Genomic DNA, 25,785 nt, shown 5'->3' on the forward strand with positions numbered 1-25,785 from the left:
ATTGTTCTCGAAGGACGACTGCCCGATTTGTGTGTTAGACAAAACGTGGCAGCACCCCTAACTGGCTCTACTGTCTCTTGTGGGATGGTCTCTTTAGTCTGCTCTGTTTCGACCTCTCCCCTAGGGAAACAGTTCATGTTCTTATAATCTCAAAGTTGGTTTCTTTGATGACTATGCTTGGAACATTTGTCTTCTTGGCCAGTAAGTAGAAGGGAAGAAAGGTTTAAAGGAAGCACAGGTCAGTTATGGACTAGATAATGGATCTGCTAAATACAGATCCAAACAAGGATTGGTCTGAACCTGGAATTCCAGCCATAGACTAAAGTCTGAATGCCTATTATGTTACCAGAGGTACTTTTCTTCTTTTCTTATTCTCACTTCCTCTCCTCCTCTGCTCCCTCCTCTCCTCTCCTCTCCTCTCCTCTCCTCCTCCTCTCCTCCCTCTCCCCCTCTCCTCTCCTCTCCTCTCCTCTCCTCTCAGAGACCATGGCACCTTTACAGTTTGGAACCTGACTGGCAGGACATAACTCAAGGCAGCCCCCAACTCACTCTTCTACTTCCATAAGCTCTACTGAGCCTCCCTCCCATGATCAACTGAAATCTGCTGGAATAATAAGATCCTTTACGCTGTCACTGTCAGGCATTGTAGTAGATGGCCATTGGAACAACTAATACAGGCAGTAAATCTCATACAGCAAACCTCTCTTATGGGGACGGGGAGGGGAGAGAGGGAGGGAGGAGGGAGGGAGGGAGGGGAGGAGAGGAGAGAGAGGAGGAGGAGAGAGAGAGAGAGAGAGAGAGAGAGAGAGAGAGAGAGAGAGAGAGAGATCTTTCAGGGCCCTGGCCTAGACTAGACTACTGGAAGTAAGTAACATGGATGTTGGAGCTCTCTCTGGGCTTTCTTCTTCCCTGAGAGAAATGTTATCTATACTGATTGATTAAATGAGCACTGCACTGATGTTTAATTTGAAAAAAAATGTATAAAGGTCCTACAGTCATCTCCAGAAGACATGCTCTTTGTCTTTCGATGATTCTTCCTTAACTCCGTGTTAAGTGTTGGTACTAATGTCTATCACTGCTTTCTCTTCAAGAGGCTCTTAAGGATGGGCGGCTGATTAGGGTTCTTTCCAGATGCTTCTGAGGTTACTGATTATGGGAGTGTTCCGGTCCAGAACTGGTACATTCCTTTTCCTCTTCTAAACTGACTAGTGTGTGTGTGTGTGTGTGTGTGTGTGTGTGTGTGTGTGTGTGTGTGTGTGTGTGTGCGTGCTTGTGTGTGCATAGTATGTGCATGTGTCTAGTGTGCATAGGATGTGTATGTGGTAGGTTTGTAGTGTTGAGTCTCTTATGGCTACATTACATTCATCATTTAGCCTGGGGAAATAGCTTGCCCAGTAAAAGCGAATATGAGGTAAGCAAGAAGACCCAGTCGCAATCCCCAGCATCCATTGTAAAATGTCAGGAGGTCCCAGCACTGGGGAGGTGGAGACGAGAATCCTCGGGACTAGCCATTTCAGTCTCACTGGTTACTCCGAGATGACAGAAGAGACCTGGTCTCAAAACTACGAGGTATGGCTCTGAGGAATGGCAGCTAAGGTTGACCTCTGACCTCTACATGCATATCCACGCATGTACACACGCCAGTATCTATGTATGTAATCACACATACATGCACACACAGGAACACGAAAAGAAAGTATCCCTGTTGGTTCAGTATTCTGTGGGGTCCCCTTTCTAAGTGGTGTTCTTTTGGGAAATGTTATTTTGACAAGTGAGCATACTCAAATATGGATGAACCACATTTTGTCTCCTATTTTACATTTCACACTGCATTTAAAAATATATTTCCATATTTCCATAACAGATGCTAGAGAACTTTTCCATCCACAACTTTCAGAAGGGAATGTCATTTAATTTGGATCCTCATTTCTTCCTACTTTATGTAATTATGCCATCTCTTTCTGTTAATCATGCTGTTAGCAGTGTAATGGGACCGCCAATTCCATAATATTAGTCCTGGAAATTCGAGACACTAATACTCTACCTGCAAGACCACTGCGATCCGGTTCATCATGGGAACCTGTTCTCTGCTGGTTAGACGGAGAACGGAAAAAGCTACTTTGGGGACTGTGCACGAATACACAGACGCATGATTTCCTACAAACTCATGTTGGCTTCTTTAGTGCATGAATCCATGTCCGGAAGAGTTTTTCTACTTGCTGCAAAGCCGCAGGTGTGGATCCCTCTGTATTTAATGGTTCATTAACATGCTTCTCAAGGTAAAGGAGGCTGATTGAAAAGGAAGTTGTAGTAGCTATAAAACCGTCCACACTGTGGCATTTTAACTGAACGAGCTTTGTTTCTGGGAAAAGCTCATTGTCCTCTCTCTTTGTCTAGCGGGCCAGTTAGCATCACCTCAGGAATTTAGGCAAGCAGGGTATTTCTCTCTCGTGCTTTATTTGCACAGGTCGGGAGTCGTTTTCATTGTAATCGATTTGGAATTTGGACTGACAGAGCAGCTGGCACGAGTGCCGAGAAGGGGGAGCTTTGCAGTGCTGGGCCTCACATTAGAAGCAAAATGGTCTAGCTTCCGGGTAACCTCATTACATTCCTTCCAAGGTGTCTGCTCTTGGGGGTCCATGCTTCTATGTAAGGAGTAAGATACATCCCACCCTTGAACATGGAGACAGAATTGGGTTTCTGAACAGGATCAATGGATGGGAAATCACATGGGAAATGTTGTAACTTCTCTTCCTTCATCTCTAGATTTATTTAATCATTTGTGGTGCAGGTTTGGTGGGAAGCTCCATTCTTGGTACCTAGAATTGTCCACTCTACTGGAGGCAAACACAGTGTGTATGGCGTAACACAGATGGCGTTGTCACGGCATACATGATGTTGGAAACAGCTCTTCCTCTTTCCTCTTACCTTCTTCTCCCAACAGGGTCCCATAGTGTAGCCCAAGCTAGTCTGGAACTCACTAGATAGCCCAAGCCAGCCTCAAACCATTAACAATCCTCCTGCCTCAGCTGTCCTGATGTTGGGATCTCCCGTAAAGAGTCACCGCAATACAAATGTAATTAATATTGAAAATTGCCAATTTTTCCCTGAAATCTCAGCATATTGTCATTTTTCTCTTTCTCTTATGTCTGTCGATGATGCTAAAGATCTGCCAAATGTAATTGTCTTCTACAGAGCCAGGTCTTTCTGAGACTCCCTAGGGATAGCTCAGCCTGTGGAGGAAGAGTGTCAGAGATTAATCTTGATTCGGTTCCTGTTCAAAGTGAAATGTACGGTTTTTACCGTAAGAACAATAAGCTCATCGTCACCAACTGTGTTATTTGTCATACTTAAGTCAGTTATATGGTTCTATAATGTATCTATTATGAGAGATAATTAGCCTGAAATGGAGGTATATAGCTTTGGCATATTCCTCTCTGTGGCTAGAAACTGATGACCAAGTCCACTCAACGACGCTCCAGGCAGGGAAGAATGAGGCTTTACCAATTGGAACCTAATGCATTACATCATTCAAATCACAGATACTTATTCGATTGGCTGAACTTCTTTTACTATCATTAATCTGCTGCCTTAAGACTTGGAACAGTTAGGAACTTTTCTGTGTGTTTCTCTGCTAAACAAAGGGCACAGAGGTCTCTAAACATCTGGACAGATCGTAGAATCCTCCTCCTCCATGAAGACTGCTATTTCTGTCTGCTCTCCTAAGTTTGTCTGCATAATTTTTTCCCCTTGCAAATTGGTATTTAAACCTCAAAACCTTTAGCTAACTACATCTGTCATTGATATTTTATTGTTTAATTTTCACTTTATGGCGCCAAATTACGTCTCTGCCATATACAGCAGGCACTTTACATGTCTAATTTGTCGACATGGTCTATAATGATAATTTCATTGATTTAGAAGGTGACATTATGAGCAACATATGTTCAGTTTAGCAGTAGACCTTGTTATTTCAATCAATTTTTTCCCCTCCAGAACTCAACTATATTCCACATTTAGAGGCAGTGGAATCGCTTAACCAGTTAATGTACAAGAGACGGGCTTGGTGATGGTGCTATGCTTCCCTAAGAGAATAAATTCCCACTGTGCAGCTCAGAGAGCGCTTACATTATGACTACATCCTTGAGGCAGGCGAGAAACAACAGCTCCATAAAGACACTTGGTAAGACGATAGCTGACAGGAAACGGCATCGTCAACACCTTTTCTTCCACTTTCTCCTATTCACCACACAACTCTAGCCAACAACTCTGAAATGTAACGTGTGTGTGTGTGTGTGTGTGTGTGTGTGTGTGTGTGTGTGTGTGTGTGTATGTGTGTCTCTCTGTGTGTATATGCGTATGTGTGTGTGTGTGTGTGTGTGTGTGTGTACACATGTGGGCATGGGTGAATGTATTTATATGTGCATGAGCGAAGGTCAGAAGTGGACATCATGTACCATCTACCCTATTACTCTCTGCCTTCCTCCCTTCAGTCAGAGTCTCACTGAACCTGAATTAGACTCATAGCCAGAAATGCCCCCTCCCCTACTGGGAGTTTCATTTCTCTTCCCTACAGCAAGGAGAGCAAAGGGTCACAGGTGCAGACAGAGACATGCTCACCTTTTTAGATGCGTGCTGGGGATTTGAACTCCCACCGTCACGGGTGTGCTGCAAGTACATTTACCCATTGAGCCACTTCTTCAACTCCTGAACATGTAACTTGTGAGAACAGAGCCTGCTGGCTTAAACACCCTCCAGTGAGGGACATCGAGACCAACAAGCCAGAAAGTCCAAAGACAGAGACTAAAATATTAGAAGAAAAACCTGCTCTCTCAAGATATCCTGGATTTCTCAGCATTCCTGTATTTCCATGCATTTGTAGGGGTTTCCTCCTTTACCCTATAACTTGTCTGGCAAAGAAAGTTACTTCTTTTGTTTTAAGATCCAGCTCAAAGGTCAGTTCAGCAGAGGCCTTTCCTCACCCTTTCCCTCCACTGCACACTAACATTAGCCCTGACATTTCCCCTCTATCTTAGTATGTTCCTTCTTCTTGCTCTCCTAGGGGCCATCTGCGGGAGGAACATATTCATCTCTGTGTCCATAGCAGCTTCATGCCTGGCTTATTGTAGTACTCAATAAAAGCGAATTGGATTAAATATAAAATATTTTCTATGTGACAAAGTTACGGTGTGTCATAAAGGAGGCTTCAAGGTGGCAGGCTGTCTTTCTTTATAAAGCCGTCAGGGGCAGGCTCTCGGTGCCCTTGCTCCTGCTGATTTATAAAACCAGCCAGGAGTTTAGTTCAATATCAATACCTGGTAGCCTTGGTTTAGAAACAGTGCAGGAAATAGGGGGAAATGCCTGTGAACTCTCTAAGAACGTTAGGGTGGGTCACTGTGGAAGAAAGAAAAGTAGTGTATGAAAATGGAAGCCACCAGATTAAGGCGTTGGGTCCTGATGATTCCCAAAAGGAGGTTCTAGGCCCTGAGTCGTAGTGGAGGCAAGTTCCCCATGCCCAGTATATCCTTGTACTCGTGATTTTATTTCCTCTGGTTAAAGCCTTGGTAGCACTGAGATCACAGCCAGGTATCAAGTCCGGTCTTTAATTTTTTTTATGTAAAAGTTCGCAAAGATAGAAAACCAGGAGAAAAGTCTCCAGCGATGTTACATTTGAAAGCGAATATTAATGCGAAAATTTTGAGCTCTAGTTTGGGACTAAAATATAAGAGGCCCATTTCTTACTGTATTTTCTGCTAAGTTCAAAAATATACTCTAGATAGTCTATATTATGTCTACATCTATATCTGAATCTATATATAGCTATACCTCTATATTACATATAGCCAAGACGAAGGAACATAGGCTGCCAAGGTAAATACCTCAGGATTCAAGAAATAACAGAGCTGTGAGTCCTACTGAGGTTTCTTTTTGGTTTAAATGCCCTCCAATATGGGACTGTAGAGGCCAACAATATCCCACAAAGCCAGAGACAATAGACAATAATATCAAGAGAAAAACATGCTCTCTATATGTAAAAGAAGAGGAAAGGGGCAAGCCATCAAAGAAGAAAGTTTGAAGATAATTATGCTGAACAGCCTCTAAATGGCATGGCCAGTCAGCTTCTCAGCCCTGAGTACCACCAGCCCATCCCTATCCCTTGAGGGATAGCGTGAGGAACAGTAAATGAAGTGTGGAAACGCGTTGTAGACACCCTACCTGTCCTCCATCATCTCACGCCTGCAACAGCTCACAGAAAGAATCATGGGAACATCTTGCACAGAGGAAGTGCTGCTCTTGGGAGTAGACTCTGGACCCCAGTTAGGATGCTTCCATGCAGAAGAAATCCATGTTAGAAAAAGAGTTCGTCTGCCTGGAATCTAACCGTTGTTCGATTTCAACACAGAGCTTCAGTGCAATGTGGAAACCCGAGTTCTAGAGTTGGGATTTACTCTGTGCAAGGTGAGGTTTTCTTAAGTGGGCTAAGGATGACTAACAGGGGGTACGCATTACTGAAGGCAATAGACACATCTCTTTCGTATCACAACATCTACAATCTTGCTCTGCTACAGACTAATACCTACCACATTTCACCCTACGTGATGGGATCGATCAGTTGGACTCAGTTTGTTTACCACCCTGTCAAACTAGAGAAGGGCTTTGATAAAAGAATATCCTCTCTAAACACAAGCACCTTCCAATATCGCTATTATTGCTATTATTTTTTTGATACTTTCAGCTAATTGGACTCACTTTTCCATTCATATCCAGAAACTAAAAAAAAATCGATTTGTCCATAACACAGAGAGAAAGCTTCCCTTAGGGAAATTACAGTCAATGAGAGAGCTTCTGAGCTGAAGTCCAGGTAAAAGGAAAAGTAAATTCAAGAATAAATTCACAGAAGTTAGTGTTGACATTGAACATGTTTTCAAAACAACATAAAACGAGTTGAAGGCAGTTATATGACTGAGGATGAAATGTTTGAAGTTGAGCTATGGTATTGCACGTTTTAGGACTACACTGAAAACCACACTCTCTTCATAGCTTTCTGAATTGATAACCAAACCACCACCATCTACCAATATCCAAACAAACACAATGTTTATGTCAGTCCCGTAAATCTATAGTGGGCCGTTTATGAAGAATTTTAGGACTGAGAGACATTTACGAAGGGCAAGGATTTGAGAAAAAGAAGTAAACAGTCAGTTCGAATGCGAGGTTCTGCATGAATGCCAGGTTCAAGGGCGTAACTTACAAAGCCCAAGAAATCAGCTGGTAGGATAACCTTGAACTTTTAAAAGCACGAAGGACCCAGAGAATATGTGAAGTCTTCACTCTCTCATCGAAGAAACGGAAGCTGAGCATGGGGTTGAGTCCCCATTATTTGTAAGCTTAAGAGTCAAGGACCTAGTGTAAAACAGATCCTGGCTGTTATCCAGAACTTGGTATTTGTTCCGGACTCAAAAGGAATGGGATTTTTAAGGAAGACACATAGTGAAGGCATTTAAAATTGTCACAAGATTCAGAGATGGAGTCTCAGTTTCTCTTCATTTTGAGGTCGGTGAACCTGGGGCACACATGTGAGGGATGTGAATGGTCACTTCTTGAGTATACTCATCGCTGTTTCTATGTAGCTTTCATCTAATAGATGAGGATGAATCATTTTCAGTCCTTTCAGATCAAATCATGGCTCTACTTAAAAAAAAAGTGAGATTGAGATCTTCCTGTCTTTACAGTGATACCAAAAGCATCAAAGAAGAAGAATATTGCCAGTGAGATGTGGTTTTAAATAAAATATATGGATGGTTTCACTGATTCTGAAATCTTTTAATGTTTGCCTTCTCTAGAGCTTCCTCTCTTCCTCTCAGAAGGGCTCAGATGTATTTGCGAGAACTCTCTGCCCCTTATGTCACTGATCTTTTAACCATCACTGTCTTGGAGACACTTTAACCTCCACTGCTGTGGAGAGACACCATGACCAAGGCCACTCTTATAAAGGCAAACATTTAACTGAGGCTGGTTTAGTCCGTTATAATGGCAGGAAGCACGCAGGCAGACGTGGTGCTGGAGAAGGAGGTGAGAGTTTGATCCAAAGGTAGCAGGTGGCTGTCCTCCACACTGGGCTGAATTGGATCATATATGACCTCGAAGCCCTGCCTGCATAATGACACAAGTGGGAACAATGCTCTAACAGTGTCATACCTCCTCCAGTAAGGCCACACTTCCTAATAGTACCACTCCCTAGGGATGTTCAAGCATTCGAACGATGAATCTATGGGGGGCGGCATATTTACTCAAGTCACCACAATCACCAACTGTTTAATACAATAGTAGCACCATTTCTGTGCTTGGGAGTAGATTTGTGAATGTGTGCATGCATGTGTGCATGAGTGTGTGTGTGTGTGTGGGTGTGTGCAAACACATTCCTGTGTGTAAACACACACAAGTGTCACCAAGGACAGCCTCAGGTGTCAGCCTTCACCTTCCATCTTATCTGAGATAAGGGGTCCTTTATGTTGTTTTTCTGATGTGTGTGACAGGTTAGCAGTCACTCAAGCTTCCCTGGAGTCTCCTGTGTCCACTTCCCCTCTCTTGGTCGGATGAAAGCTTTATATCAGTTCTGGGGATTTGAATGTAGGTTCTCACAATTGCGTATCCAACCACAACTGACGAATGCTTTGGTCGTGTCTGTTGTTTTAGCTACTGTGAGACACACTGAGGTGCATAGACGTATGTGGGCATCTCTTTGTTACAATGCCTTTGTTTTCTTTGAATATATGTCTAATAGAAAGATTGCTGACTACTATAGTCTCTCTGTGTCTCTGTCTCTGTCTGTGTCTCTGTTTCTCTCTCTGTCTCTTTCTGTGTCTCTTTCTCTGTCCTTTTCTTATTTAAAAATGGATCATGTGGGTTTTTTCCCATTAGTAGTTACTTGGAGATTTGATACAATCTGCATTCTTGGTACTTTTGCCAAAAATAAGTTTGTTGTGCATATATAGATTAAGTTCTGGACTTTCTGTTCTGTTCCACTGGCCTATAAGTTGATTTTTATTCTCATAAACATATTGTTTTGACTCTTGTAGCTTTGCAGAAATAGAGTACCAAGATGCTTCCCTTGGAAAAGTATTGTCTGCAAGTGTTTTTCCTTCTCCTGAGGTTGGCTGCTCTGTTAATGTTTTCTTAACTGTAAATGCTATAGACATGATGCAGATTTGATGTGAGCACTGGGGACCAAACTCAGAACCTTATGTTTGCATCACAAACTCTTCACTGACTGAGTCACCACCCCAAACATGAATCTTTCATTTTAAAAGTATGTGTTGTTATGAGCTTAATTCTGAGATAGGAACTTGGAAACAGAAAAGAGAAGCAACCATCACTACCATCAATACCAGAGCAACAACTACCACTACCACCATCAGTACCACCCCCAACACCACAACTATCACAACCAGCACCAACGCCACAACTACCATCAATACCACAAGAACCATTACCACCACCACCACTACCACCATCAGTACCATCACCACCACAAAAAATACCACAACCAGCACCAGACCACTACTACCACAATACCTCAACTATCACCACCATCATCAATACTACAACCACCACCACCAGCACAACCGCCAACAACAACAGCAACAACAACAACAGCAACAACAACAATAGCAGCAACAACAACAGCAACAGCAACAACAGCCAGCAACAACAACAGCACCACCACCACCAACAGCAACAACAACAGCAGCAACAACAACAGCAACAACAGCACCACCACCACCACGAACAGCAACAACAACAACAGCAGCAACAACAACAGCAACAACAACAGCAACAACAACAACAACAACAACAACAACAACAACAATAACTCATTTGTTTTCAGTTTTCCAATTTGGGTTTTCAAGAAACTGTAGTCAATGAATCTACTCTTGGGAAGAAGGTAATTTAGACTCTATTCATCATTATGGGTCTGCAGGTATTTCTTATACCTCTCCCTTAATTATTTCAAATATGTAATATTAATATGGACAATTTTAAAGGATAGAAATTAGTGAGCATACGGTGAAAGCAATTTTCGCTATTTAGCAGATGCTCTCCTAAACTCGAAGCTTCTTAAACGGTGGCTCTAACCCCGTAGGTATGAGGCTACATGTCTCAAAGAAGGGGTGGCGAAAATCTTGACAGTAGTGAGTTCAAGTCAGACACATACGGATCTGAGGTGTTTTCTGTAGCACTTGGTCATGTTGTACCCTGGAACCTCACTGAAGCCTGGGTTCTGAAGTCCCACAGGTATACTCTGGCTGCTCTCACAAAAATCAGGGAACACTGGCTGAAACTCCTCATGCCTGACTCTAGACTCTGGTCTGCTCTGAACCCTGGGCTTCTCATGTATATACAAGGTTTTTTTTTTTAATCATAGTTTAACAATATACAAGTCACAGAGTTTTAATATTTCCCTACTATCGATTCTCATTTGAAAGTTTGATTTTAACACTTTCTGTTTTGAGTTTCTGACTTGAGTTTCAGAAGAAGAGGATTAAATGAATTTTGACTTGGGAATAGAACTGAATTCCCAAATAGTTTCTGAAATTTCCCAAAACATACCTCTGTTATTCTGTACTATGGTATTTATGGGAAGTGCTGTATGCAGAATTAATGACAGTAAGTTAAATATATCGATGAACTCAGAAAACCTTTAAAGATGCTCTACTTCCTGCGGTATCAAATATTCAGCCAAGATTTCATTCTTCATCTAAAAATAAACAGCACATGCACCTCATTAATATGTTAATATGCGTTCATCTTTATTAAATCGGCGCACTTCAAGACATTGTTTTAAAATAAACTTCTTTACGATTTATCATCAATGTTTGATAGGCATGCTTGTTTTAGATACTATATACATGGCGCTGTGTAAAAAGGGGTCACATGTGGAGAATGGTTAAGAAGCCCTGTCACTGTGCCTTGAGGAGGCTCTGACACAGCCCGTTGCATTGGAGGGTGTGGCCTTCATGACCCTCAACTCAGGCTCATTCATCCCTCAAATCCCAAACTCACAGTGCAAACTCAGAAGTATGCTTTCTAAAGCCATGCCCTGATGCCATGCCAACACAAGGAAGCACGTGTGGAAGGTTCTGGACCCTCAACTTGCTAAAACCAACTGCTATGAGTAAGCCACCAGAGAGAGCAACTCTGTGTCACGAGAGTGGGTACACCTTGAGTTTACAGAACAGAGATTTATTTTTTTATAAGTTGATAGTTCTGTGGACCAAAGCAGATGCAAGTTCATTTTAGATGCTAAGGTTTAATTTAAGAAATAATCACACTTTATTTTCAAGAAACGATCAGGTCAATGAATAATGGTGTGTTGTTACGAAAAGAGAGAGAACATTAAGAGGTACCAAGTACTGATGCATTATTTTATCCCAAAACTTCTACTTGGTAAACATTAATCAAAGAGAACAAATAGTAGCTTTGAGTCTTACCAATTACTTTTCCTAAACAGATACTAAATATTTGATGGTTTGGTATAGACTGCTGTTAAACACCAAGTGATATTTCAGTGTAGATTAACGGGGGTAAAATGCATTAAGAACAGGTAAACAAATGATTAATATTTCAAGCTAGATCTATTTGGCTACTTTTAAAAGTTGACCTCAGCCTATTTGAAAATCTCTACCCAAACCCAGCATTTGGCTGCTGTCCCCAAATGGCATGGAAATAACTTTCCATTAAGTGTGGTTGTATGTGACATTAAGGTTTTGCATTGAAAATAAGGTATGCTTTTAAAAACTCATAAAATGCAAATGCTTATAGTCTCCAAGCAGAAGTTGCAAGCTGTGTGAGAGCGCTTTACCCGCACTAAATTGACTAAACCGTTACCTGTCTAACACGGCATAATTATTTTATTAATCTGCGTTACCAGGCAGAACATTCTGTTTTACATCCAGTGGGGTTGTAAATGATACTTCCAGGATTTGCATTCATTGTTTTTCCCCAATAGGCTATCCTAAGATTTTTATTTCTGCTTATTTTATTATGCATTATGTGCTGAATTTAATTGTGGAGGGGGAGGGTAAAACTAGGTTTGCAACCTCAGCTCAGGCAGGAGCCTGGCCAGACTGCAGGCAACCATTGCTAACTGATGACTATCGGGTTGACTTGGGTCTAGATGAAACCATGGACCTGGGGCTTCATGTGGGCTACATTGGTGGGTTAAATTGGTGAACCTCAACGAAACACGTAACATTCTTATATTACCTCCCAAATTACCTGCTTGTGGGTATGTGCATGCATTCGTGCGTGCCTGCGTGTGTGCTGGGGAGTGCACAGGCAGGTGAGTGTATGTACCTACATACATGTGCAGGTCAGAGGCCAACATCAAATCTTTCCTCAATCGCTCTCTACATTTACTTTTTGACACAGGGTCTCTCATTGGTCCCACAGTCTGTAGATGCAGCTAGGCTGGCCAGTGAGCTTCAGGACCCACTGGTGTACTTTGCTCTCCCTGTTGGGGTTATAGGAGTATTCTGTCCTTCATGGTTTTTTCTGTGGATTCTGGAGATTTGAAATTAGGACGTCCTCCTGTACCCTCCAGGCATCTTACCCCCTGACTAGCTTTCTTGCCTTTCTCTGCTGCCTTAAGCAAAACCATTCAGTCAACATAAACTCCACGCTGTGGTCTATCAAGTCACCCTACTGCCACTTTCCTCTCAAGGTCTCTGCCACCCAGCTTCTGTGCTACTAAAACCTGCATAACCAGTGCCTTAATTTCCCCTGGCTTCAGCAGGCTTCAGTGTGACCTCCCCCTGACACCCCCTGAGTGGAGCTAAATCTTCAGCAGAAATATCTATATTTGACCTTGAATGTTAACTGGACTGGACTGAGAAGCACCCAGGAAGATTAGCATAGTTCTGAGAGTGCCTTTCAGGGTGTTCCCAGAGAAGATTAGATATGAGACCTAATGGTTTAATTTACTGGACGATTCAAAATTTGAATAAACTATTAGAAGGTAGAACTCTGGAAGGTGAGAGCTATTTGGAAGCCTCCATGGGGGATTCTATCCAGACCTGGGGCTCCTTCCTGTTTTCTGCTCCTTTCTGTCTCCCATCTGCCAGGATGTCATTTACTCTGAGGAACTCTCCCCACCACCGTGGATTAACCTCTGAAACTGTGAACCAAACCAAGCACTCCCCCCATCCCCTTTGTGTTTGTTTCCAGATATTCTGGTCACAGTTAAAGAAAGCTAGCTAGCTAGCAGAAATATGGTGAATCTTGAAAACACCCGTTTTATATTTTCCTTTAAATGAATTGAGGACAAATGAACAGAATCAACTTGTTCTTGTTCCCCTGAGCAGGAAGTCACTGTGTGCCTTAAGCAAGATGTTCTGTGCTCACGACAGTGTGTTAGCTGTTCAAACACAGTACGTAGAACGGTTCCCATCAACTCTTCAGGGTCTTGCAGACACTATAAACTGGGATACAAGACTCTGAAGTTATCCTCTCCAAATGGGTCTGAGCAATAAACCACGCTGGCTAGCCCCACACAATGCAGGGCACAGCCAAGAGAGATGGGCAGGACAGCCTCACAGGACTGTGCTACTGATCAGCACTCCACAGCACACCGCCATTGTTGGAGGCACCTTTGTGATCTGTGGAGCTCAATGGTTATTGCTTTCCTATTGCTCACAAGTGGTTGGCAAGAAGTCCTCAGTAGGTTTGTATGGAGACACCGAAAGGAATGGAAAACAAACAAAAACCAGATGTGTCCTCTGTGTAAAGTTGCTGGTTGTTATGGTTTGGGTATGAAACATGAATTCTTGGTTTTCAGCTAGTAAGACTGCTTGGGGAGGTGGAGCCTGGTTAGAGACTGTTACTAGACTCAGGTTTTGAGATTTATAGCCTAGCTATGTTTCTGGTTCTCTCTGCCTTTTTGCACTGGAGGATGTGAGAATGTGAGGAATACGGGCTGCACATAGCCATGTCTTTCCCATCTGAAGGACTCTATCCCTCTAACCACAAGCTGAAAGGATTGGTTGCTTCTTCAACCTGCCTCTTGTCAGCTCTTCTGTCAAGGTGACAAGAAAAGCGAGATGCACTGAATGTTGTGTGATCTCTCTTTGAACTGACACATACCCACCAGAGAGAGGAGGGAGACACCACAAAATTCAGGAAGCTCTCTGTACATACAGGGCTCAGGAAACCAACAAAAGCCATGGGCCCAGCAAGTTGTGAAGTTCTGCTCTGTAAGGTTATAAAAGCGGTAATAATACATCTCTGGGAAGGGGAACAAAGACTCTCCTTCTAGCCAGGCTGCCTAAAAGATGTGCAGGGAGCTTAGAGATGCAACTTTTATGAGCCATCCCTTCTGGGGAAGGCTTTGGCTTTGTGGTGATGCTGCTGCCATGGGTGTGACTCCTCTCCCATGTTCCTGTACTAATCCCGATAAACCCCTTGGCTTTTAAAAGCTGAGCTTGGGTGATCCGTTCCTTTGGTCTGTTGTCAGTGTTCTAGCTGGATGAATTTCTGTTTGTTCACGTCGCCTCAGGACTAGTCACACTGGCCCTAATGTTTCTTTGCTTTCCATAATGAGGTCAGTGTTCCCGTAGCTTGGATCTTAAGTGTCTTCCAAAGACTTCATTTTTCTACAGATCTTCACTCTTGAGAGGCTTAGTGTGAGATAGACCTCCAGGTCATTGATGTCACACAGTTCTTTTCTCTCTGACTCCTGCATTCTGGTCACTGTTGTGGTGGGGATGTGGGGAGGTAACTTTGACGTGACCTCCACTCCACAGATTCCTCCCCACAGATCTACAAGCATTGGGGATAACCAAACTGAACCAAAGACTCCAAAAATGCAAGGCAAAATAATTTCTTATAAAATGATCCCACAGGTGTTGATTATAATGACCCCCAGAAAGATTATCACAACAATTCACAATCATGTACGGCCCTTGAATGTGTTGGTTCAAACTTTTGGCAACTGAAAAACTTGGATGGGTTGTTGAACAAGCAACCGTTCACAGATAACTTTTCCCTTCACGATTTCATTTTCTGTATTTCAGAGATAATAATTATCTTTTTTTCTTTGTTTTCAATTCCAAACATGAAGTTATATAATTTAAATGAATATATCTTGTCATCAAGTAGAAAAATTATAGTTCATGAATTTGACAACATAATCTCACCTGGAAGTAGGATTCTGCCATTATTTTAATTATTTATCATAATTGAGGAACACTGGGGTAAAGTAGGGTGAAGAAAGTTGCCCTAGGGAATAAATATTCACAAAGACACTAATAGACATTTGGAGGATAGTATTCTTCTTTGAGAGGATTTGAAAATAATCTGGATGAAAAAATATTTCCAGGTCAAGTAGAGTATCAAATCTAACAGTTCTCGTTCTCTTCTTCCTTCAGCTGACTCCTGCTTCCAGTTCTTTGATGCTTACTTTTTGCCCATTTAAATTAGCCCATAGAATATTGATACATTATTCTCTTTTTTTTTCTGGTGAGTTTTATTTCCTGTAGGTCAGCTCATGACACAACCACTAAAAGAAAAGCCATGTCTCTTTGTTCAGGAAACAGGAGGTTGACTATTTTATACATAAATTGTTCCATCTCCATTTTTATGAGAGAACTAAATATAAATTTATTTTTTCACATAATGGTCTGAAAAATTCCTTTATGAATAAGAGTAATGGCCTATGAAGTAGTTTAAAAAGCCATTCAGGAGGTTGTTTTGATTAGGTGTCGGTATTTGACTAAGATACATTATTTTCTTAATAAGTTTCATAGCCTTTAGAGACACTTCTCCTCCAAGGAGAAGAGAGACTGGTAAATTAAACGTACACGCTAGCACGTTAAAGAAAGTTCCAGTGGCAAGGCACAAATTATTTTATTACCACACCAACTGAGCCACGGATACTTCACAATTCATGAACAAATTTTCCATTACTATAAGAGTCATGGTTTTATTGACTGCTATAAAAATCACCATTTGTATCTTTTTTATCCTGCTGTGTTTCTATTTTATTGAAAAAGTCCTGTAACAGGTAGAGTATCAGCTCAGATTACCAAGAAATCTATAAAATAGTTTCCCGCTACTGTCTTTGTACAGATTGAAAGAACACATTATGATCCCACCGAGTCCCTGATAAAAACTGTGATTCACAGGCCCCTGTGAGCACCCTCAACTGTTAGATCTATCATTTTATCAACTCACGGGAGCCTTTTCCTGTATTGATTAGGTATGGTAGGCATAATTAGAGCTCCTGGGCTATAACATTTAGGCACACACTTTAGGCATGGTGATAAAAAAACTAACAAACAAAAAACAATCCCAGAGCCCGTTGTGGTGAAGAGATGTTCACGTTCAAGCAGTCTTGGCCAACGTTGGGGTTGCAGTGGTTATGTTTCCTTCTGATACTAAGTCTTGGGGAGTGCCTGGGGTTAGAGTGGGAACAGCTGGAAGTGCCTGGTCACGAACTGTAGGCAGCACTGATTCGAATTCATATTTACATTTCAGCAAATGAAATAAGCTGATTTCTAAACGATAGCTTTCAATAATTTTTAATATAGTGTGGATTAATTTTTAAAATTTCCAAGAATTATGTAACCTGAGTCTTCCAGAGGGTTCCCTACCAGCCTTTGAATGCTGATATGAGGAAGTGAATTCATGATCCCGTCTGTACAACACTGTGTTAGTTAATTCTCTTGGTGCTGTGGCAAAATGCTTGTCAGAAACAAAATGAGCAAGGGTCTCTTTGACTCATAATTTGAGGCTAGAATCCACCACGGGAGAGAAGGTATTTATGGCAGTAGGAGTAGGAGTCACATTACATCTAGAGTCAGGAAGCAAAGGGTGAGGAATTCTAGTATTAAACTTACTCTTTCTCGTTGTACCCAGGGTTTAACTCTAGCTCATGGGGCAGTGATGCCTACAGTCACAGTGGGTTTTTCCTCTTGAGTTAAACCTTCCTTGAAACACCCTGAGATATGTTTCGTTGGTGAGTCTAAATGCCATCAAGTTGATAATGAAAATGAACTATGATATCCTCCAATGAGAACCACCTGGAAACATCTGTGGTCCTTTATTATGATTTGAATTCGAATAGAATCTTACTAGCTAATGAAGAATGATAACTGTTTTGATCATATCAGAACAATATCAGTGTGAACAGTACAAGTCACACAGCAGAGATTATAAGTCTTTATCTCAAATAAGACATAAAAACAGTTCAATATTTCATGGACACCATGTCACATGTTCCTGATCATGTTACTTATAAGTGGAAATTGTGTGCCGCTGTCAAATACCAGCATTTCTGGTAGTTGTATGTATCTATATGTGCTTCTCATAGGGTTTTCAGATGCCTGACCTACTGTTATCCTTGTAAGAATTATGTAAGTAAATAGCTTAGTTATTTTGCTCCATTGTCCAGTTGGGAAAATGGATGGTTACACAATGGGAGCAAAACTCTTTTAACTGAGAGATTCAGGACAGTGTGTCAGGTCACTTTGGTTTCCTAGACAGCTCTACAATGATTTACACCATTTGAACAGGTCATGTCTTCCAACAGGTTGACCAACAGAACTACAGCCATGATTGTTTTTTTCAATTATAAAGTCATAGAACAATGAAGCTTGAGAAAGACATTTCCAGGCACTGTATGATATGTGGTATTTGTATGTGCTTATGAGTATGTCTCTTTGTGACTGGATAAGTCTTGCTAAATGGCCCAAAGGCTTCTATGTCTTTTGTCTGCCTTCCATTTTCCCAGTCAGGGATGCTAAGATTACAGACACCTGCCCTCCTGTGACCTGTTTCTATGTTCCTTCAGGGCACCAAAACTTAGGTCATGGGCCAATTGCTTTTTCCTACTGCTCCCCACCTCAGAACTGGATTATTTCCCCCAGCTATTAGAAAAGCTAACAGTCCATTTTCCTTCCTTCATGACTTTTGATGAACTATATTAGCTGCCAATATCCAGTTTATATCATGGTTTTATCCTTTAAAATGATCTGCAAAGTTTTGAAAATGTTAACCGACTCTCTATTGACTTGCTTAGTGATCTCAGAGATGTTTTATTTTTATTTCTGATAGCTCTTCAATTGGCAGTGGCTTCCAGAACTTGAACTTTAAAGCTCATTCTTTCTGTCATCCAGATCCAAAAATAATCTCTAACAAAACAGTTAAAAAAGTTGAAGTAGGGCTGGGAGGTGGCTCAGTGGTGACAACACTTGATATGCAAGTGTTTGGACTGGAGTTCAGGTCCCCCGGAACCTATGTAAAAGCTGAGCAGGGAAGGTAGCTGACTCATGCCAGGATACAGGAAGTGAAGATGGGGATTGCTAGAGCAAACTGGTTTCCCAAATGAACCAGAATTGGCACACTCCCGGTTGACTGAGAGAAACTGGCTCAGTGAATTGAGACTTATGGAGAAAGACTCCAGACCTCAACTTTGGGCCTCTGCATGCATGTGAGGACACATGAAGTCCCAAACATCTGTGTGAACATGCACCCCTCCCCCTACATCTCTCATATATACCTTATACCACATACCCCACCATCCACCCATATGCATACATTAAAGAAAATAAAGAACTCTCTCTTAAGTCATCCAATGATGGGCCTTTTATAAGTCAGGAAAATCCTGGTAATAGAAACTATTTCCAGTAAACTAGATTTTGATTTAAAGAAATAAGACTTCTTAAATGTGTATGCCTGCTTGAGGTGCTGAGCCGACAGACAGTACCTTGTAGATCTGCCAACACAATTATCTGTCAATTAAACTGTAGGCGTGCGTATGCCAAAGGAAGCAGTGAGACATCTCTACTTTAATACTTGGTGGATGTTATTTTCCCTATGATGAAAAGGTATCCCATATAAGGAATCCATCAAAAAAATCCCCCATCTTTCTTAGCACAGAGATGATCGTAATTCTGTCAATGCGTCGTGGGGGCATATATAACCTCCTTTTATTGTGTCAGCCCATGGGCACCCTTGATCTCAATTGGTGTGAATCTCATTTAATTGCCAGACTGTGGAAAGACGTGAAGATGAGCCCGTGGTATTTTTTTTTCCTTGTTCACACTATCTTTCCTCTTGAAGCTGAACATGTCTCCCCATGAGAACTCCGTAATTCTGATGGCCCTTTTCTAATTAGTTATAATTCAGCCACCATCCTGTCTTATATTCTGGGTCAACATTAGCAATTACACTACGTGCTTTCTTTACTTTTTCCAGACAAAATTTCTTTTACCAAGGCTAATGCTGATGAGGTTGGCAACAGCTAAGTCATTCCAAACAGAATGATAATTGCATAAAAGTTAAAGAAAGATTAGCTTTAAAAAGTTGTCTCAATTTGAAGTGGTATTCTTGGGGGAAATTTCATATTTCCTAGTAGTCAGAAGATGTTGGATATTTTGAGGGGTTACATTTATGGTCACTGTCTAAACATAATCTATTCTCTTAAATGTATCTCATTGCTTCCAAAGCTTTGACACGCATTCTCTTTGAGCATTTTGCTGTCCTTGATTAAACTGCATAAGAGTTCTGAAATTACTGACTTTTAGAGGTTCACAGTTCTATGGAAATAGAATTGCAAGCCGTCCAAGGATTTGAAGCTGTCTCAAAGGAGGAGTTCACCTGATTGATTTATAAATCGTTATCACTGAAAGAAAATTCAGGGTCATCTCTTATTCTCAGCATAGCTACCGCTGTTGTGAAGGGAGGCGAGGATGAATAACTGCAGAAGCTGACTCATTAGACAGCAGGTCGACTGAGTGGATTTCTTCTGTATTACATGCAGAGGTGTCTATGTATGTGATCTAAACAATAGAAGGAACCCACCAAAGGTGCCTGCTGTCTAATAAGCCAGCTGCAGCTGTTGATATCTCTATCATCTCTCTCTCTCTATCTATCCATCCATCTATCTATCTATCTATCTATCTATCTATCTATCTATCTATCTATCTATCATCTCTCTTCCTCTATCTATCTATCTATCTATCTATCTATCTATCTATCTATCTATCTATCTATCTATCTATCTATCTAAATGAAAACCATAAAGTCTCCCCCAAAACAATTTGTAAATCTATACATTACATATTCCTATACACATACACATGCATATACATATAGGTTATGTTGGGTTATTTGTGGATGGGTCAAACTTTGTATTTTGCCTGGAGTCTATTCCTTACAAATCAGAGATAAGCAGATTGGTGTAAAGCAGTAATGGGGTGTATATATGCACTTCCCCTTCCTCTATTTTTATGAGTCACGTAGTTAGTCCTTATATGTAACCCCCTGTTGTGTAAATTGGGACCATTGCTTCAGGTCACCTTTGCTTGGGCAGCTTGGGAGTGAACTTCCAATGCCAGGCAAGACTTATAATACAACAAGTCAGAAAGGAAACTCTGAGACCAGTATTATTTCACCACCTATAACTTCTCACCCAACCTGCGGTGCCTTAGATGCCCACAAAGTAATGGGTATGAAAGTGATTTTGCCTCCCTGGGGGACACTGGGTAATATCTAGAGACAAACCAAAAACCAAACAAAACACCACCATCCTAACATCCAGAGGCTAAAGCTGTGGGTGGCTGTTGAGGCCAACAATGCTGTAAACTACCTCACAGCAAACAGGCCACGCCTCCTCTGGAACAGAATCCCTTCACTTCAAAACAGTGCTGAGAGGGTGAGGTTCATACCTTGCCTCCCAGAGGCACAGTCAATTCTCACTCTAACGTGGGTAAGGAGCATGATCAGACTGGTTTATTATTTTCTATGCAACCAGTGTCGATGTTTCAGTTATATGGCATTCGTTTCACTTTAGAAAAAAGAAAGTAAGAATTGGATTCCATTAGGGGTGCACAGAAATGCTCTCAGCCTTCCAGTGGCTCCATTAATTCATTTTAGCATCTCTCATGAAGTTTCTGCATGTCACTGACCCTGCAGATGGAACCCCTACTGCTCCCGAGACAAAAAAGAGGCCATTTAACAGTCGCTCGAAGAGAGGAACAAAAAACGAAAAACAATCGAATGTTAAGCTCACCCCAGGTCATGGGTACCTGGAGCAATTGATTTTCATCTAAACAATTTGTTCCTTAATCATAAAATCAGATCAAACGTATTCTTCAGTTACATTTGGTAATGCTTTGAAAAAGGCAGTACAAATAAGGACATATTGTTGAATATATATTTTTTGAATAAGCAACACTCATCTCTGGAGCTATTTGCCTATAATTAATTATTTTTACTTAGAAACATAAAATCTTACTCTTAGCATGTTTTTATACGGGCATCAACTCTTCTCAAACGATGGCCCTCTTTTTACAAACCTATCTCCTTACCTCCACTTTACAGTGGGAACGACTTTATTATTGCAACAGCCTACCTACAAATTTCAATTTGAGAAATGCAGTGTCTTCTTTCTGTATTCAGTTTGGTTCCCATGCCTTTGTAATGAAAAGTGTTTTCATAGTTGACTCTTAAAATATTTTTCAGACGAATTTAGTAGCAAAGGCTTCTCATCTTAGCACTGGAGAGATTGAAGAAGGAGGATTTTGAGTTGAAAGTGCTCATAGTAAGGCCCTGACCCTACCTCCAAAAGGACAAAAGGGGAGAGAAAGGAAGAGGAGGGTAAAGAAGGAAGGTGAATAAGAAGAGAGGAAAAAAGGAAGAAAAAATTTAGTTTTTGTAAAGTAAAATGTAGGCATAGTGTTATTGTGCAAACATGGTGATTAGGACTCTTTTATTTATGAGTTTAAAACATCTTTCTGGGCTCAGATGACCAACAACAGAGCAAGGGGCCACCAGGAAGGGAATAGACAAAATTAATATTCTTGCTTCTGTTACCCAAGCAGCAAGGGGTCTGTTTGTCCTGGGGAGATAGATTTTTACATAGATTAGGTGGTACAGAAATAAATGATGCTCTTCATTCACAGGCCCACCCAGAGAAGGAGAGCACTGACTGAGAACATCTGAGAAAACTAAGTGTTTCTTTTCCAAGATTTATCCCAACTGCTGTCATTTCTTAAGGATGGAACCAAGTCAGTTGATTTCCTCTGCTATGAAGAGTTTGAGCCATTACCCTGTCCACCTCTTGTCAAATAATGACCGGAAGTGCTGAAAGGACTCTTTCTCATTTTCCCTTCACCACAGAGTAGCCTGGACAATTAATATTATTTTAAAATTTGAGCACCTCAGAGGCATTTTGTTAATGCTCCTTGAGATTCCCCTAAGTGTATGCTGGGTGGAAAGTTACCGCCCAGTCCTACCTTTTCATTTGTAAAACACAGGGCAATTGCAAAGTTCCAATCACTGGTTAAAACCAGAATTAGTGGAAGAAAGTTGGAGACCAGCAACAACAAAACCAATAAGATCGGGAGTTTGGAAATTGAAATTTGCTAGGCAATTAGAAAGGGGATGGTAAAGGAAAAGGGAATGGAGAATTCTTTTCAGAGCAGTCCCACACCCTGGGCTTCCATTCTTTCAGAATGTTAATTACAGTCTTTACCTTGGCATTTTGCTCTCATATCAGGGAAGCAATTACTGGCCTAATTCAAATTCATAGCAGCCATTAACAATGAACAAACAGATACATTATTTTAATTCCATTTGCTGCTTCCTTTCTGCTGATGTATTGACCCATGAAGCCTTGACTGGATGTCCTGTAATTGGCATTTGGCAAAGGTTGTTGTCACCATCATCCTTCCCATATCTGAGTATTTATGAAGCACATATTGCACACATAACACCTTGCAAGGGCAGGCGGCTCAAAGACCACAAGCCAGAAATAGCCTTTGCTTCTACAGTTTTTATAATGATGACTTCATTTTCTCACATAGAAATATAGTATGTGAGTGTGTGAGTGTGTGTGTGAGTGTGTGAGTGTGTGTGTGTGTGTGTGTGTGTGTGTGTGTGAATGTGTGTCTGGAAGGGTAAAAGTAAACAATAACACAGTAACACGGTCAGTATTTCTCAACTTAAATATAATTCTCGTTCTTTGTTTTGTCTAAAACTGTTGGGTTTTGGCTTATTTTAGTTTGTTTAAACTAGGCTCTTACTTGATGCAGACCACTCTTGATATTCCTGTGTTAACAAAGCTGGCTTTGAACCCCTGATCCTCTTGCCTCACTCTCTCAGGTGCTGGAATGGCAGGCCTGATCCACCATGCCAAGATTTATAGATTATCAGTTATCCTCAGTTTATAATTTTAACCATGTACATAGACACGTATTCTTGCCTTGGCAACATCTTTTTTATCTGACTCCAAGGCAAGACCCCAAAAATAAAATGTAGTTATTAAAAAGATAAAAAACTAAAAGAAAAAAAAGTGGAACAATATATAATCCTTTCATACAGTGAAGCCCTATAATAAATACTTGCTTCCTTTTTGTTCATTTTATATATTGATATCATTTCTGATAGGCTTCAAGTTAAAGGTGTTTTTATGTGCACAAGTCTGTCCTTTGCTTTTACCTCTGCTGTATAATTTAAAGCCCTTGTCTTGTGTCCTAAGGTACCAGTCACACATCCATCAGTTGGTCTGAGTAGCAATGGCATCAGTGTCTCCCATGTGACACAAGATCAAAGGCTTCTGAAGTCTAACTTCCCTCACTGGCAAGGTAGGATGTCTTCTGGTTCTGAGATTTAACATATATATTCATGTTAGCATCTTTAGATGATACAGTGCTTCTCAGTTCACAAACTGGGCTATGGGTATGCAATATCGGAAAGGATACTATGTATTCTTGATATTCCCTCCTCTATGCGCTTTGATTTTGCTCTGTGACCCAGAGACTCGGCGTTTAAATGGCAACCCTTCCTTCACACGATCTCCCAATACTTCCGTTTACATGAATAGGCAGGCTAGCTGCCCCTAACTGATGAAGTATTATACATCCACCATGACTTATATTAATCATATATGTGGAATCCACTGTCTAAAGCAGGAGGTGTTAGGACCATGTCTGTTCCCTTTTCTGGTCTGAATATACTTACATTCAGACAGGATTAGAAGTAAGGATTAGACCACGTTGCTAAAAGGGACAAGCGCATAGATTACTAAGACATAGATAACTAAGGATTAGACCATGTTGCAAATGTCAACACAGCCATAGATAATTATAATTACCCTTAGGTTTCTAAAGCTTTGAGAATTGACCGAGCTAAGTATAGAGACCAGTGAACAAGAGAGATAGGTTGGCCCTTTAAATACAAGCAGACTAACAAAATGGGTCTACACTGACTGCCTTCTGTCATAACAAAACTGGGCAAAACTGCACAATATTTGTTGATGTCACACAGTTCTGCATACTGTTTATCCTGTTGTCAGTTTTCCTGTGCCAGTGTCCTTAGTTTCCCTTGATCCCCCAATGACAAAGGCTCCCCACATCCTTTCCCTTTCTCCATCACCAACAGTGTTCAGTGTTTGTGTAGATGTGTGTACCTGCATACTGTGGCCTGCAGAAGACAGAAGAGAGCCTTGGATCCACTGGAGCTGCAGTCATCTGTGGGTGTGAACCTAGCAATATAGAGGCTGAGAACTAGATTCTGTTTCTCTGGGAGAGAAAGTATGGTAAGTGCTCCTAAGCACTGAGCCCTCTCTCTAGCCTTCACCACCATTATTTCTATTCACCACCCCTATTTGGTTCTTGGAAAAGATCCCCAGGTCTTGCTGTCCAATTTACATGACTAGGTCCTATGGATTCTCCTATATTCTATTCAGCAGATCCTCTCTGCTGCTTCTTTCCCTCGTTCTGTGGCCTGAAGGTACAAGGCTTCACGTAGCATGAACTCTGAGTAAGGAGTGAATTGAAGAGGTTGAAGTAGATTTTTAGAGCAGGAGCAAAATTGAAGCCAGGAGCCAGGATAGGACAGGGGATGGAAACATGGCAAAACCCACATCAGTGATTGACTGGCTCATTCAATCCCTCATGTACCTGCTTGCTCATGAAACAAAAGTAGCTGAGTTTCCCTGTTGAAGTGAATGGAAGGTTTACTGTGCAGTGGCAAGGGTAACGAGGAATAAGCAAGCACAAGCCCTTCCTCAGTATGAGGTTGACATGGATGATGCATTGAAACAACATGGTCTGTCTACTAGTTCCAGGCGAAGTAGATATAGAAGGGACCCAGGAACAAGGTTGGCTTCCTGGAAACAGGTCCATAAGCTTCAGGGTGTCCCATAATGCATGTGTGTGTGTGTGTGTGTGTGTGTGTGTGTGTGTGTGTGTGTGTGTGTGTGTGTGTGAGAGAGAGAGAGAGAGAGGAGAGAGAGAGAGAGAGAGAGAGAGAGAGAGGTTAAGGACCTCATGAGGAATGTCTGATGCCCATCCCACTATAAGCTTCTGCTCCCCTAAGTACCAAGTTACTAAGCAGGAAGTTTAAGGCTACATTTTCGATTTTCGTGCATAGTTTTTGGTGGATTTTCTTCACCCTACCCTACTACTTCCCTTGAAGTTCAAACACAGCCTTTCATTTTGGGAAGCAGACCTCAATGTTTTAAATGCAAATGCCCCCAAGGGTTATCCCATAGCTCTGGAGGTCTGACTCTGAGTTTCCCTAACTCTGTAGAGACAATGGAGATGCCTTCTGAACCACAGAGAGGAAAATGGAACTCCCTCACTTGCACAATACGAGCACTTCATATACTTGAGTTTGAGTCTTTGTAAAAGATGCCGGAAAGTAACAAATTGGATGGGTAAGAGAGACAAAATGAAGGGGAAATATTCTTCTACATGGTTCTTTGTGTCTGGCTTAGCTGAT

General features: G+C 41.4%; 1 protein-coding gene across 3 annotated transcripts in view; it reads right to left on the bottom strand.

Moving 5' to 3' along the window:
* The window catches only part of Celf2 (CUGBP Elav-like family member 2), an 821,906-nt gene that overhangs the window by 568,628 nt on the left and 227,493 nt on the right, over nucleotides 1-25,785 (bottom strand). Inside the window, exon 3 of one of the 3 annotated variants that reach the window (XM_032884469.1) lies at nucleotides 23,500-23,663. The exons of 1 other annotated variant lie outside the window; for it this stretch is intronic. The gene's annotated coding sequence lies outside the window, so the exon portion shown is untranslated. Of the gene's footprint in view, nucleotides 1-23,499; nucleotides 23,787-25,785 lie in introns of those variants that run through there. One more of the 3 variants, XM_032884468.1, reaches the window with a different exon arrangement.

The sequence above is a fragment of the Rattus rattus genome, chromosome 14, assembly GCF_011064425.1.
Source record: "Rattus rattus isolate New Zealand chromosome 14, Rrattus_CSIRO_v1, whole genome shotgun sequence".
Lineage (NCBI taxonomy): Eukaryota > Metazoa > Chordata > Mammalia > Rodentia > Muridae > Rattus > Rattus rattus.